General features: G+C 39.1%; 1 protein-coding gene across 1 annotated transcript in view; it reads right to left on the reverse strand.

Moving 5' to 3' along the window:
• Positions 1-15,915, reverse strand: part of SLC16A7 (solute carrier family 16 member 7) — a 171,322-nt gene extending 155,407 nt beyond the window's left edge. The window contains exon 1 of the mRNA XM_035002257.1: positions 15,762-15,915. The gene's annotated coding sequence lies outside the window, so the exon portion shown is untranslated. The remainder of the gene's footprint in view (positions 1-15,761) is intronic.
• Between the last annotated feature and the right edge of the window lie 55 nt (positions 15,916-15,970).

The following is a 15,970-nucleotide window of genomic DNA, read 5'->3' on the forward strand; positions in this document are numbered from 1 at the left end:
AATGCCTCTATGTATGATGTGGCAATCCAGAGAAACAATGAGAATGAGATGTCAGTAAAATAAATGCTTTTTCTAATGATTAAAAGCCCAAGATTTGGAAAGGCAGAGTGACTGGATAAATAATAAACAAGATAACCACAGTATTCTCACATGGGAATTGTTCATTTAGTTCATGAGTTAGACTTAAATTATTTTGAGTATATTAGGAAGACCCCAGGTCTCAATAACTAATTCCCCACCTTAATAATTCCATTTATCCCTTTGCTTTTTATTGTTGTTTATCATATCAATATTAAAATTTTAGGAACCCATAAGACCTTGATGTTTTTCATTTTCTTATGAAAACAGGGACAACGGCTACCTGATTTGCTATGCTTTTAAGACACCTAGGAATATGTCACATGTTTAGAACTGTGACAATGAAATTCAGAATTCAGTTACTCTTCAGGCACACACAGGGCTTTATAAATAATTCTTTCAAAATTCTATTTTGTCTTAAACACAAAGGTATTGCCTCAAGGCACCGTTTCCTAAATGGTGCTCCATTAAATTACAGTGCTATGAAATTCTGTTCAAAAATGGCATCTGCAATCAAGTAAGTTTGAAAATTTTGAGCATCGTCTGAATAGACTATAATTAGAGGCCAGTGCCTGTCCAAAGCCAACTAGAAGTTTATGAGTATACTAATAGTGATGGACGAGAAGGGTGCATATGTTTTAATAAGAAACCATTTTGCCTTTATAAATCTTATGAAGGTACACTAATTTAAGTAATACATTCACATGACTAAAGACTTGCAGAATAGAGCAACAATATAAGCAGATTAAATTTTTTTATTACATACTTCATGGTGAAATGGGCCTAACAATAATGCTTAAAAAATAGAAGTGATTTTCTCCTCACACTACATATTAACGCAAAATATTATGCATTAGAAAAAATCTAGATTAATTATTTATAAAGTTAGCCAGCCACCTCTCCAAAGAATGGATTTGCGCCAAAACATATGCCATATTAAACTCTACGAAATCTCACTCATGTTAAGTAAATTCTCAGACAGAATATGACTTTTAACCAGGTAATGATGCTAGAAAATATACTATTAAGTGTAATAGTAGAGATGAGTTTTAGTTGCCCTTTAAATAATAATGTCAGGGGAATGGTGTAAATAAATAACATGTATCTAAGTTCTCCTCATACAGTGGGCTTATTCTGAAGATGCTGAAATTCCTTTATATCCATGGATGATACTTTCTTTCCAGAATAAAAGTGACTCAGTTCCCCTTGCTCATTCTACTGAACATTCTTTATTTTTTTACCCTTACAAATAGTTGACTTGAGATAATTGAATAACTAAGAAATAGAATCAAGCAGAGTCTTAAGAAGATGATGGAGTTATTTTTACACACGCACACACACAAAAATAAGGTAACTTAAAAATCAATTCAGAATGTTTCTTTTTTGTATTTGTGAAAAATAACTAACTCAATATTTTTTTCATTAAAAACTAAAGCAGCCATCAAAATTTAAATTCAAGAAAAACTATGAGCTTACTTATAGAGATTTTCAGCACAGATTTAGACACTTTTAGTGGTACCCAGAATATCTCAATTGCACGACAAATGATTTTTGTTGTTATTATCTAATTTTTTAGTTTTGTTCAAACTAAATGATAAAATACTTTGGTCAGAAGCAAAAGAGCGAATTCCCATAAAATGATATTATTTAGGTACTTTCAGGACACTTCCCACCTTCAGAGAATACTTTAGTAAGCACCTCCAACTCTTTCATTATATGACAGGTAGGATACTATACAATAAAATCCCCTCCCTTTGTATTTATACTTAAAAGGTTGCAAGCACAGGGTAGTAAAGGTAAAAGCCAGTTTCTCTAGGCATCATGCTGTTGCTTGTCCATTAGGCTTTTCTTTCTCAGTCTCACTTTTGGCAACTGTTAGGTTCCCATGACTATTATTTGTAGTTTCCCCTTCCAGTAAAACTGAAGGGCATTTCAGGGAACAGTCCCTAGGTCCTGGCCAAAGTCAGTGCCAAGATCCAACAGAGTCAAGTCATGGAGCAGGATGCAGGCCAGGGTCCAAGATGAGGCAATAAGCAAGCTCCAACAGGTTCATCTTTTTTAGACTCTGGCACTGTAAATTCACAGGATAAACCCACATCTTATGAGCAAGGTGAAATCCAGAAAATCCAAGTGTCGGCTATACAAGTATCTTTATGTTGCTTAGGACACTGTCAGCAACAGGCCAAAGGCAGATTTCTGGGGTGATGGCAACGCCATCTATGACACTCCAGGAACAGGAAGAGCCACCAAAGATAAGAATGGTAACTTTGTTGGTATTATTACGGGAGCAATTGTGTGACTACACAAGTGTGGTGGTTTCAAAGAGACAGCAAATTCAGCATCTGAATGTTTACCAGTCCTGGTACACACACTTCTCTCCACATACCTGTTTTCAAACCTATCAGGAAATTCCTCATATAAAAGATTATAAAGGGGAAAAAAAGTAAAAGTCAGTGTCAAGCAAAGGACATTCTTCTTAGTGATCACTGGCATATCTAAAACTGAAATTAAACTGAAAAATTGAGAAATGATGTGGTTATGTGTGTTTCCATTTTCAGATTTCTAAGAATTGGAGACTTCCCAGGAATGTAGGAAGGAGATGGCTGTACAGGCAAAGAATATCTACTTTTTAAAACAAAGTTTGATTCCTTAATGAAATAAAGTTAAAGAATCATGGCACTTTGATCATCATATATTATTTTTTTTTTTCTTAAGATTTTATGTATTTATTTGTGAGAGAGAGAATGAGAGACAGAGAGCACGAGAGGGAGGAGGGTCAGAGGGAGAAGCAGACTCCCTGCCGAGCAGGGAGCCCGATGAAGGACTCGATCCCGGGACTCCAGGATCATGACCTGAGCCGAAGGCAGTCGCTCAACTGACTGAGCCACCCAGGCGCCCCCATCATATATTATTTTGATGCGTTTTAGTAACATGGAGAGCACATCAGAACAACTTCTTTTGAAATCATTAATAATTTAATTACAAAAGATGGTCCTTTTCAGGAGCCAAAATAGTCCACGTAGAAACTTTTCTCACCCCAACAGACTATACGGGGATATCATATTTGTAATTCACAATTAATACTCCTTAATAGGTCAGCCTGAACCCACTTTTGTGGAAGAAGCCCTAGGCATACAGAAATACCTGATTTGCATAACTTCTCTTTGTTTGAATTATTGTCTTTAAACTCTCGGTTTTGGTAAACTGCATATTAAATACTATAGATTGTCTGAAAATAAATGGTCTATGCTCTTAATCTGTCCATAAAAATGTTCAAATAACAATGGAGCATTCCCTAGTTTACCCATCAACACTCCCCTATTTAGCAAGTGTTAATAATACCTGATAATGTTCCCATACCTCCTTAATTGGGTATCATTTTGGAGTCAGGAGGGATACAATGCACAAATTATATCCTTTGTCATCTATAAAGAAAAGTCCCACTCACACTGAAAGAGCATGAGACATAATAAAACTCTGATAAAAAAGACAGTGTTCAACTCAACTGCTTCACATTTTGAAACATGTAGTATCTCGGGGCGCCTGGGTGGCTCAGTTGGTTAGGCGACTGCCTTCAGCTCAGGTCATGATCCCGGAGTCCTGGGATCAAGTCCCACATCGGGCTCCCGGCTCAGCGGGGAGCCTGCTTCTCCCTCTGACCCTCTCCGCTCTCATGCTGTTTCTCTCTCTGTCTCTCTCTCTCAAGTAAATAAATAAATAAAATCTTTAAAAAAAAAAATTTTGAAACATGTAGTGTCTCAATCATGTATTTTGAAATTGTTTTACTATGAAAGAAACACATTTTTAATTATTTATACTGTTATTCATTATAGCATCATCTTCTAGGTACTGTAGCTGAATGTATGCGAACTTTGATGCTATGGTTAAGAGCTGAATTGCATATAATGAAGGTCTTCCTAAATCCCTTTGAAATGGGTTTAAGATGGACTCTTACATTGAATTCAAATCATGATGAAGTTCCAGGATTTTAATGAGCCAATTATTAGCAAGATTTTGTTTTTTTAGATGTGAATAGTTTCCCATTAACGTATAATTGGAGAATCAATGTACCTATTTAATAAAACATAATCAAGTACTCAGAACAAAAATAAAACAATATTCAAATCTCAGTTATTTAAACATAGTCCTAATGTAATAGTGTTATCCATGTCTATCTCATCTCTTGATGCTAACCTCAGTCACAACATACACAGTTCACAGAGTTGACATTTTTTGGAAGAAGGATGTGTACTATGGTCTGAATGTTTGTGGCCCCTCAAATGCAGATGTTGACATCCTACTGCTCAATGTGATGATATTAGAATATGGGGCCTTTGTGAAGGGCTTAGTCATGAGGGTGGAGCCCTCATGAATGGGATCAGTGCTCTTGTAAAGGAGACTCCAAAGAGCTCCCGCATCCCTCCCACCATCCCTCCCACTAGAAGTCTGCGACCTGGAGGAGGAAGGCCCCCACCCGACCACATTGGCACCCCGATCTCAGACTTGAAGCTTCCAGAACTGTGAGAAATAAATTTCTATTGTTTTTTTTTTTAATATTTTATTTATTTATTTGAGAGAGAGAGCACATGAGAGGGGGGAGGGTCAGAGGGAGAAGCAGACTCCCTGCCGAGCAGGGAGTCCGATGCGGGACTCGATCCCGGGACTTCAGGATCATGACCTGAGCCGAAGGCAGTCGCTTAACCGACTGAGCCACCCAGGTGCCCCAAATTTCTATTGTTTATAAGCTACCTAGTCTGTGGTATTTGTTATAGCAGCCTAAACATACTAAGACAATGTGGAAGAGAGGCAAAATAAAATTTTATCAACATTTTTCTTATCCTTTTAATTTTATCTTTTGTTTTTTTTTTTTTTTGAGAAAGACTTCCATGTGTGATTTTGATATTTAGAAATATTTTTTTTAATTAGCACAATTTAAAAGGACAAAATCCTAAATATTTCTCTTTTATCTTTCCTATATTTTCCTTTACTAGAAAATGTGTGAGGGAAGGAAGATTCTACTCTACCTGGGAAGACTATATGGAATAGGACAAATATGGATTTTGGAAGACAGAGCTTTGTTATCCAACCCGCCTACTTCATTTCCATCCTAAATTAGTGAGAATGATGTACACATTACAGGGCTGTTGAAGTTGTCAGATAATAACTTTCAGGATTATGTGAGGTAATGCATGTAAAGCTCCCACACCTTCTCTCTGGCACACAACCAGCACCAAGTATGCTATTTGCCTTCTCCTTCCCCTTTTCTAATTCCAAAAATCTGAGTGAGTAAATCTTTTTGGAAATCCTTTGGACACAAGAGAATAATTTAAAAATTACATTTTTAAATTTAGATTTTATAGACCACAACTCAATATCTGAAAAGCTAGTAAAATCCAAGGCCTGATCAAATGTGAAATAATTTAAATAGCTTGTAGACTAAAAAATTTGGATGGGGCATTCACTCTTAAATGAAAGCTATAGAGCAAATACGCCTAATAATTTTTATCATAAATAGTGAAATATCCCAACGAACAATAATTAAGTTTCTAAGCATTTAAAATAAGATTTTATTTTGGGGGGCACCTAGGTGGCTCAGTCGGTTAAGCATCTGCCTTTGGATCAGAGCATGATCCCAGGGTTCTGGGATCTAACCCCACATTGGGCATCAGGCTCCCTACTGGGTGGGGAGTCTGCTTCTCCCTCTCCCTCTGCCACTTCCCCCACATTCCCAGCTTGTTCTCTCTCTCTCTCTCTCCCTCTCTCGCTTGCTCGCTCTCTCTCAAATAAATAAATAAAAATCTTTTTAAAAAGGGATGCCTGGGTGGCTCAGTTGATTAAGTGTCTGCCCTCAGCTCAGGTCATGATCCCAGAGTCCTGGGATTGAGCCCCACATCAGGCTCCCTGCTCAGTGGGGAGCCTGCTTCTTCCTCTCCTACTCCCCCTGCTTGTGCTCCTGCTCTGTCAAATAAATAAAATCTTTTTAAAAATCTTAAAAAACTTTTAAAAATTTAATTAAAAAATAATATTTTATTTTTAATTGGTGATATGTCTACAGAAGTGTCTCTTCCCCCTTCTTATTGAACATTTGAAAACAAATGTAGATAATGGGCCCAGGTATTTTACTGAGATAGAGTAATAAGTCTATGTTATTGATAAAAATAAAATAACAATAAAAATTTACATGTCTCCTCACTGAAGCAGCTTTTTTCTTAAATTAACAGCATTTATTACTTAGAAACTTAATGATAAAAAAGGAAACAATTTTTAGTGAGATTTAGAACTGGTATCGGTGAATCCTGTAGTAGGCCATTACTGTGTGTAATTAATGTTCTTTCCATGGCACAAGTGGCCAGATTACTCTCCACAGAGATGTTAATGTGGCCCATGAGGGATGGATTTACATTTTCATATACTCCCTGCAGCTTCTTCTGAATCATTCACCTTTTCCTATCTACTTATTATTTTGTCATATCCATTAGTGATATGCAAATATTGCTGCAGTATCTGCTGCTTTCTAAGTTCAGGAAAAAAAAAAAACAACAACCTGGTATTAAGTTGCATTGATTCTTTGTTTTTCCTTTCAAAGAGGCCATTGCTTTAGGAAAATACATTGAAGCACTTTATTGCTACACTGAAGACACCGTGGAATAAGCAAGTGGGACTTAGATGAGTATTAGGAAGGGTTACTACAGAAAAAGGAGAAAAAAAAAAGACATTATAACCAACTAAACATTACGAAGGAAAAGAGAGAAAGGATTATAGACAGAAAGTAACAGAAACAAAAGAAATAAAGAGGATATAGAAAGTTCTGGGTCAATAAAACATCAATATTTTCAATAAAAATTTGCAGATGCATTTGTAGTGAAAGCAGACTCAGCTTTTACAAAAATATGGTACAATGCTTTTAACAGAATTCAGTCACACGATGGAACAAATTGGCAAATTCACTTTTTTTAATTTATTGAAGTCCATTCCTATCTATGTCCCAGCTCCAAAAATTTCCTTTTAAAAAAGTCAATTTCTTGATTATATTGAATAATGGTGATCTACTTACTACTATTACAGTCTTAAGCCAATTACCTGTTCTATCTGATCCTTAGTATTCTCTTCTGTAGATGGGAACAACCACATCTACCTCACTGGGCTATTGTAAGTTTTTAATGAGAGGGTATGAAATGCTCTTGACACAGTGCAGGCACTTAGTTGTGTTCTCAATATCTAGTATTTTTTTTACTATAACTAGTGATTAGTAAAAATAACTAACACATGTCTAGCATGCATGTACTTTTTGAATATTGAGATAACTTGTGAGAAAAAATTTCTCTGTCCTCTACAGGAAATAATCAATTTTATCAGGTGAGTAATATTCTGGATCAGTGATTTTTCCACATGGACTATATTCAGTATCACAGATTATTAAGTAAAACAAAAATCTTATCTTTAAGTAATTCACCAATTGGGGGCACCTGGGTGGCTCAGTCAGTTAAGCATCTGACTCTTGGTTTCAGATCAGGTCATGATCTAGGGGTCCTAGGATAGAAGGTTGCAGTTGGGCTCCCTGCTCAGTGAGGAGTCTGCTTGTCCCTCTCCCTTTCTCTCTGTTCTACTCCTCCCCCTCCACTCTTCCCCCCACTCTGGCTCTGTCTCTCAAATAAATGGATAAAATCTTAATAAATAAATAAATGAATGAATGAATGAATGAATGAATGAATGAATGAATAATCCACCAATTGGTTCAAAGGTCTCATCAAGTTTAAGAATTATTGTTCTAGATGAATACTTACAAAAGGTATACTCACAGACAAATGGTTATAATATTATAGGAATTATATACAATGCTATGATCCTTATTTAGCAGATTTTTGTATTTTTCCATGTGTTTGCTTTTGAGTTTTGTGACACTTAAACCTACTATCTCCTCATTTCACTTAAAGACTATCTTCTCGAGGCGCCTGGGTGGCTCAGTCGTTAAGCGTCTGCCTTCGGCTCAGGTCATGATCCCAGAGTCCTGGGATCGAGCCCCGCATCGGGCTCCCTGCTGGGCGGGGAGCCTGCTTCTCCCTCTGCCACTCCCCCTGCTTGTGTTCCCTCTCTCGCTGTGACTCTCTCTGTCAAATAAATAAATAAAATCTTAAAAAAAAAAAAAGACTATCTTCTCAGCTCTAAAACATTTCTACTTCTTTCATTAAAGTTTTTTTTGATTCCTCCATCACTTAGTAAAGTCTCCCTCTTCTAAAATCCTAGAGCAGGGATCAAAAAATATATTTTCCTTAAAGTGATAGATATTAAATATTTTAGGTTTTATAGCTTAGTTACAACTACTCAACTCTATCCAGCAGCAGGAAATTAATTGGCCACTGAGAATGTAAAAACAAATGGGTGTGGCTGTATTCCAGGAAAACTTCATTTACAAAAATAGGCAGCAGGCTAGATATGGCCCAAGGGCTACAGTTTGTCAACCTCTGTTGCAGACTATCGCTGCTGTCTACCATTTATTTTGATAATTCTACTCTGGATTGTACCTATAACTGGTACACATACTGAGAATGTCTCTGAAATTACAGTCCTCAGGGTGTCAGGAAGGATATCTTACAGATAGTTTCAGCTCTCTATGTAGAGTACTTTATATAGAAATGCTAATTATTTATTTATTTGAAATGATTTAAGATATGGGAGCAAGATTTAGTTACCATTAACATCTTAGCTGCATTAAAACATGTACTGAGATGCTGACTCTTGGGGTTCCCTAATGGGCATCCTTATCTTGCTGAGTCTTTAGTCTCTCTATCTGTAAATGAATATAATCTATCTTACATGGTAATAATGAGAATTAGAAATATATATAAAAAATCAGACACACAGGAGGTGCTTAAATAGTATTATTAAAATCAAAAACATCAGAGACCAGCTTTGAAAATTCCTGAACAGACAAAACCAGTTTAGTCATACAAACAAAGCTTAATTTAGCTTATTTAGCAAGACTAACTTGGCCTGGGTCAGTTCTTGCTTATGCCTCTGAAAATCATAAGCGCAGCTTAAGCTGGTTTCCAAGGTTGATTTGAGGTAACTACTCACCAATTTCTTATCTAGACTTTTCTAAACCTGAATGCCTCCAAAAACACAGTGGCCCTATCCAGGTTACAAAACAATAGGTAGAAAGCCTGAATATGTTAAGTTGATAGAGAAAATATAAGACATGTAAACTGTCACCAAATACGTAGAGGCTGTCAATAAAAATGAAAAGGGATTTATTTTGTGTGGCCTCAGAAAGCTGAGTAAGGACTCAGGTAGAAGCAAGAACTTTGTCACAATTGGAAATGCCTTAAAAAGAATAGACTGCCTCAGTGTATATACTTAAAATAAACAATAGATGGTGGTTTATTAAAGATGCTCAAGAAACAGTACATAAAAATGGAAGGAAACAGGAGGAAACAGATGTGCTCTAAATTCCTTGCACCTCTGTATTCCACTAAATTGTTAAAAGATATATTAATACAGATAATTATACCTGGCCTCCAGAGATTTGTATTACATAGAGAAATTAAGGACTTATACAAATGCAACAATAATAAAATGCTTAAAACAAATAAGACAGATTACAAATGCAACTTTACTAAAATTTTTAAAAAGTTTCTTCTACTTATCTAGAACCTTCAAAGGAAATTTGAACATGGTATTTAAGTTCAGTTATGAAGGTGAGGTTAAAGCTAGAAATGGAAAGAGCAGGAAGTTGGAGCATTTTAAGATGAAAGGACAACATGGCCAAAGGTATGGTGGCAGGAAATAGAATCCAGATGAATGAGACAGAGGGGACAGTTCAATTGGACTCAAGTATGATGATGGTGAGAGATGAGCCTGGAAAAGTTTTTTGCAATTACAGGGACTGAAATGCTAGTCATTAGACCTAGGGATGGGAGTCACCAAAGTGTTAGGAACATATCAGAGAGGGAGGTGTACTTCAGTAAGACTATCTGGTGGCAGGTACAGAATTAAGTGGTATAGTGAGAGGCTAGAGGTGAGAAGAGCCACTAAGAGACTGACATGATTCTAGGTAGTATGTCAGAAGTGCCCAAATTCTGTGTCAGGCAACATCAGAAAAGAGCAAAGTTTGAAAGATTTTGGTTGTACAATTGTCAGATCTCAGCAACTGACTTGGAGATGCAAGACCAGGAGGAGGTCTCAAATCTTCTAGACTAGGATGCTAATACCAATAACAGCAGTAAGAGCAAAGCAAAGAAGGAAAACAGAGTTCAGAGGATGTTGTTGAAGGTGTCAGTGGCACAGGGAAGGGGAGCTGTCCAGCAGGCACTTGGAAAGGTCGGCCTGAAGCTTATGTGAAGGTCAAGGCTGAAGATAATGATGTGGGAGTTATTCCCACCGAGGAAAATGGATGAGCTCTGTCATTCAACAGAATATACACAAAAGAAAAACTGAGCAGGAGGTGAAAGAAGGAGCTGCAAATAAGCAGTCAGAGAAGTAAGAGGAAAACAAGGAGTCCCTGGAAGCCAAAAGTTTAAGAAGAAACAGGTGCCAATATTGCCAAAGGCTGATGACAGGTTAAAACAAATGCAAGCTTGGAACCTAGGATAACATGATTATTACATGATTATACTTAATATATCTTACAAGAAAGAACTTATTCCCTCAAATCAAGGTATTTTCACATGAGATTATCTTTTGAAGAAAAAACAGAAGACACTCTGATCTCAAGGATAATTTCCTTAAACATTCTCAATTTGATCGTATTGCCCAATAATTTTCAACCGCATCTAGTACCATTCTTCCAAGAGATATACTTAAACATCAGGGGCATTTTTGGTAATTATCATGGCCGAGGGGAAGCTATCAGCATATAGAGGACAGGGGTCATAGACACTAAATGTCCTGCAGTGAAAGAGGCATTCCCACACAAAGAAGAGGTGTCCTGCCAAAATGCCAAAACACCTGTTGAGAAACACTGTCACATGATGCTGTTCATCACTTAATACACCTTTGGCATAGTTGAGAAGAACTGATAGAACATTGGATTCCTACATTTTGGAGAATCAGACTTAAAGTAAGGCAAATATCATTAATACAGTTCATCCCTTAGAAACTGTTAAGTAAATTCATGCCTTTTAGCTTTGCTGTTTATTCATATCTAATCTAGTTCCAAAAGAAATGGTCTTCAAGTAAATTACTTAGCAGGGCAGCTTCTTCTTAAAAATTATAATTTGTCTGTGTATTAGCTCTAATCAGAATCTGTTTAGGGGTATAGATGATTAATAAGAATACATTTATTATGTTATTAGGTGAGGAAACAGCCAATGTTTGACATAAAAAACTTTCTAAAAAATACCAACATTTTATGCAGATCTTTATTTTTCTAAACAAATATTCCTCTTGTGTTCACCACTTGTACTAGGTATTTTTAATTGAAAAATTGCTGTTTTAATGCCAAATATTACCAAAAATTAATTCCCAGTTCAGATAATTGAACCACATATGTCAATTTTTATAGGGCTATCGTAATTGCACAAAACTTTTAACAAAAGCATCTTTATACCACCATTACGTACTGTCACTCAAATGCCCTGTAAGATTTTCATGCACTCATTTGGGATTTAAATGAATATTAATGAAAACATTTGCAAGAGGTTTTCATAGTAGGACAGGAAAGTGTTTTCAAAAATATTGGCATCACTTGTTAACACTAATATTTATGAATATGTTGAAAACATCTCTGATGTACCCAAGCACCAATTAATCCAGTGCTAGTTGGACTAGTTTTATTATAGTCAAGTTCAATTTGTTTAACTTGTGGTTAATTTTTTCCCAGTGCTCTTGATTATTACAGTTTAGACATAAATGCACATACCCCCTTCTTGTTTACTAACGGCCATTTATATGGGGTAAATGTTTTTTTTTTCCTCTGGACAATGGTCCATATTAGGCTATTCTCTCACATTATGATTGTAAACTATTGGATCTCCCAAGTAGGCAGACTAGGCCCCTAGGTTCATCATTTAAGGGATCAACTGAGAAAACGCAGATTTCTCTTTAAAATATTTTTTAAGTTCTGTTTCTCACTGAGACTTGGTGTACAGTTGTTTCTCAACACATTTCCTAATCACTTTAATCCAGTTTTGAGAAAGGCTGTGACACACCAAAATGACCTCTCAGACAATGAGGGTCCATGTAATGGTTTATGATGCAATCCAACACCGTTAGGCCATCTAATGGGAAACATGGCTTTTACAAGGGTTCTCAAATATCTGTTAAGAAAAATAAGCCAGAGATCCTTTAACAACCTAACAGCCTCAAGGCCACATAATTAATATGTACCACTAGCTGCCATTATGCATGTGCTTGGCACGGTGCTAAGCATTTCACGGGTATTATCTCATTTGAGCTTTACTCCCAATATATGAAATTGAATATTACCCTCTTTTTGTACATGAAGAAATGAAGAAACAGTTTTTGAGACGTTTTCACACATGAAGAAACCAAGATTTCGAGAGGTTTAGCAATTTGTCCTAGCCTGTAAATGGCAGAACCAAGATCAAAACCCAGACAGAAGAGACTACAGAGGCCCTGCTTTTACCCTCTTCCCTCCTTTGCCCCAGAGACCTGGGCCTCTAGCTGTGCAATCTGAGCATGTCAACTCTTGGTGCCTAAATTCCTCTTCTGCAAATGTAGATATTGACAGACATAGAGAGTAGTGGCACAGTGCCTAGAATTTAGTAACCATTACAGAAATGTTGTTACAGTACTATACTCGGGCTTTTCAGAGTAGGTGGATTGTAGTCTGCCCAAAGTGTAAAATAAATTGCAGCTCAGTCTCTTCCAAAAAAAATGGAAATCGATTACTGGAAAAGATAATTTCCAGGGAAAGAGTGTTTTTCTCTCATAGCAAGAAGAAAATCCTCCATTTCCTGTCTATACAGGGTCACTCATTAGGCAAAGGATGGGGCTGAATACACCCATTTCTGAGGTGAGGTGCCCTTCTCAAACTGCCTTTTAGCAGTTCTTAAAAACATTTCTTACAACTGCTAAATCCCTTTCAAGTTATTTAGGATATATGTCTCTTACACTGAGAAGGAAATTGAAAGCTAAGAGGATATTGTGATGAGCACCAGGTGTTGTATAGAAGTGTCAAATCACTATGTTGTACACCTGAAACTAATATTACAATGAATGTTAACTAACTGGAATTAAATAAAAACTTAAAAAATTTTAAAAACTTAAAAAACTTATATCTAACAACAACAACAAAGCACTAATAGTACAGGAGGAAGATTAACCTGGATAACCAGATGTGAATTTTTTGAGAGCAGAATTCTACCTTCATCCATCTTGGTAACCACAGTGCAGTGTCTGGAATGATTCCAGGGGTTCAAAAATAGCTAGTCTATGTTTTAGGTGTTTTCCATACACATTACTCCTCATAATAGCCCTTCAGGTAGATACCACCAACCACATTTTAGAGATAAGAAAAACTGAGGAGGAGATTGTTAAATAATTACTCAACCTTAAGAAAGTACAAAACTGACCTTGAAGTCTAACTCTGAAGTTAATTACTTTTTTCCATGTGAATGTCTCAAAAAAAAAAAACCCCAAAACCAAATAACAACAACAAAAACGTTTAGTGAATGAATATAGAAGTAAAAGTAAATGCAGGAGACTTCCTTTTATTCCAGATTCATGATTCAGGAATATGACTGTGGATAAGGGATATTTCTATAGGTCACTCTGCCCTTCTTCCTTCAGGAGGGCTCAAGGCTGAGAATATAAGCCAGGTTATTATGAAAGGGTAAATACATATCCGGAAATAAACTGAGCATTTATAGGAGGATTCAAGAACTTGGACACTGGGAAACGGGTGTTAGTTAAATTTTCAGATCACTTACCATTATTAAAACACTCCCTGGGGGCGGAAAGCAGTATGTAATTGCAAACTGCTGATGAGAGTTTTGCAAAAAAAGTTTCTGACTTTATGAGTTGTTACACAACACGTTGAGTTGCTTAAGGTAGTAATCTTTCCCTTTCACTGAATCATTCAGTTGCCCGTTCGCTTAGACTGCTTTAAGTGCAATGTGTTCAGAAGCAGAAAGTGGAGCTAAGATTGCTTCACCAGGGCTAAATAAGGGTCACCTTGTTCAACCCTCATCTACTCTCTGTAGGCACCACCCAGCTTTGATTTCTTAGCCACACTCCCCAGAAATGCACACTTAGTACTTGTGGTTCCAATGACAGCACACTGACTTAATGCAACTTTTAAAAGTTTGCAGCCCTCTTGAGCTCTCAGCTTGTGTTTAGCCATAAAGCACGCGGTGCCAGGAAAGGGCATCTAGCGCCCACTGTTTCCTCCTGCCCAGTCTTTTTCCCCTCACCCTCATGATGGCTCACTATTTTAATTCTTTACTGTGTCTCTTTTTTGGACCAGGAAAGGGAGGAGGACATGAAATATTAGCTTTCCTACAAACACCAGCCAGCCCTCAGCCAACCCAACCCACTGAGTACTACTACTCCAGGAAGGGATGATAGAGTCACTTGCAGAGAAACCGCTCATCATTTCCTGTGTGTGTGTGTTTTAATATCCCTTGAGTAAACCACAAAGTGGTGTATGTGTGTGTGTATTTTAATATCCCTGGAGTAAACCACAAAGTGTGTGTGTGTATTTTAATATCCCCGTAGTAAACCACAAAATCCCCTCGCCAGCCCTACCAGGAAAGTGGCCTTGGTCATGACCGCCCTTGCCAAGGCAGTCTGCAATCCTTTTCGCGGAAGTAAGGGAGAAAAGGGGCTGCAGAGGGCAGCAGCTTGGCAGCACCCTCCGAGAGGAGGCAGTTCGCACCGGAGCCGCGTCTCTAGCCTCCCGCAATACCTGGCCAGGCCTGGAGACCCCAGCGTGGCGCAGCGGCCCAGAAAACCGGCGCAATACAGGGAGGCGCAGGCCCTCCTCGGCCCGCGTCCAGTCAAGCTCCCTTCTGCCCGAACGCAGGCCTCTCCCGCACACATCTTTCCATCCGCCTCCGCCCCACTATGCAACCTGGGAACCAAAAAATTAGGAAGACGACACCTCCTCTTTTGTCCCCTCCTCCCAGCCTCTCCGAGCCCCGATCGTCTGCTACAAGAAAAGACCCTCCCTACACACACTTTCACCACCGCTCGTCCGCAATCGCTGCGGCAACGAGGCCGCCCCAGGGTGCTCGCGGGCCTGGGACGGGATGCTGGCGACAAGCGCACCGGGGATACGCCTGTTGGGAACCAGCCCCGAGAGACTCGTGGGCCAAGGAGAGGGGGAGCGCCGCGTGGGCAGTCTCCGCGCTATCGCCCAGACCGGCGGCATCTCCCAGCCAAAGGCGCGCGGGCGCGCGGGCGCGCCCCGCCCGAGACCCCCTCGCGCCCACCTCCCCGACGCGCGCGCGCGCGCCCGAGCCCGCGCCGGCTGCGGCCCCCTCAGCGCCCGCGCAGCTGTCCGCGCGTCTCACGGACGCGAGCTCTACTGCTGCGGCCGCTTTGGGCGGGTTTGGTCTATGAAAGGGCTCGCTGGCCAGCTCTGCGTCGGCGCGTTTGTCACCGGCTAGCCACTATTTTTACACACGCGTGCGGCTCCGCTGGCAGCTGGTTTGGCAAAGGCACGCTCGCCTTCCTCTCGGCCGGCGCCGCCGCCTCCCCCCTTCCTCCCGGGGTGTACTTACTTTACCCGGTGTCTGGCACGGAGTGGGCGCTGCCGGCTCCGCCGCAGCCGGTTCGCCTCGCTGTCACCGGGTGAATGGAATTATTTATTTATTTATGTCCCTAGACTTGTCCTCGCCCGCCGCTGCCGGGGGAGGAGGGGACAGAAGGTGGCGGGGAGGCGCGGCTGCTGAGCGCCCTAGTGGGTGCCTGGGAGCGCGCGCCGCTGGGT

The sequence above is a fragment of the Mirounga leonina genome, unplaced genomic scaffold (genome assembly GCF_011800145.1).
Source record: "Mirounga leonina isolate KUSES-001 unplaced genomic scaffold, KU_Mleo_1.0 Mir_126, whole genome shotgun sequence".
Classification (NCBI taxonomy): Eukaryota; Metazoa; Chordata; class Mammalia; order Carnivora; family Phocidae; genus Mirounga; species Mirounga leonina.